Here is a 620-nt window from a genome sequence, read left to right as displayed (position 1 = left end):
CCCCCTCTCACACACACACACACAGACCTTTCTTGTTTTTACTTGTGTGTGAAATTAGTAAATGGAAACTAGTGAAAAAGCAGTGGCGGTTTTGTTCCTGTTCTTGAGTGGCATATTTAATGCATTGTCATGTTTAGCATTACTACCTGGCCCTTGAATGTCTTTAATGGAGTTCACTCTTTTGCAAACTTTCAGGCCAATTCACCAATTTGATGATTATTTTCTGCCTTTCTCTCAACTGGCTAACACTATAACCAAAAATTATTATCATTTTTGCCAACTCGGCCCATCACTGATTTCTTCTAAGCATTTCACTTTAAACTTGAAAAATGTGCCCCAGTAGACAGATAGTAAAAAGAAGATTCTTCATCTTAATTTACAGTACATGAAGGGGGCCAAGCCAGCAAGAGAACCTCCACATTACTATTTGGCCTGGCAAAAATTGTGGCTAAATCTTCCTAAATGCTTCCTAAAAGCATATCCTGTCACCTTAAAGAAGGGACATATTAGATCATATAGTCCTACATACCCCTAAAAAGATGGGGTAGTAATGTCTTTGATTATTTATCTTATATGTGTATGCATGTATATATATATATATATATATATATATATATATA

At 35.2% G+C, this 620-nt stretch overlaps 1 protein-coding gene across 3 annotated transcripts in view; it reads left to right on the top strand.

The window, feature by feature from the left end:
- LOC106880368 (rho GTPase-activating protein 7) overlaps positions 1–620 on the top strand; it is a 216,516-nt gene that overhangs the window by 158,232 nt on the left and 57,664 nt on the right. The window lies entirely within an intron of this gene.

This window comes from Octopus bimaculoides, chromosome 13, assembly GCF_001194135.2.
Source record: "Octopus bimaculoides isolate UCB-OBI-ISO-001 chromosome 13, ASM119413v2, whole genome shotgun sequence".
Classification (NCBI taxonomy): domain Eukaryota; kingdom Metazoa; phylum Mollusca; class Cephalopoda; order Octopoda; family Octopodidae; genus Octopus; species Octopus bimaculoides.
Note: the sequence above shows the minus strand (reverse complement) of the source record. Positions and strands in the feature narration are given on the sequence as shown.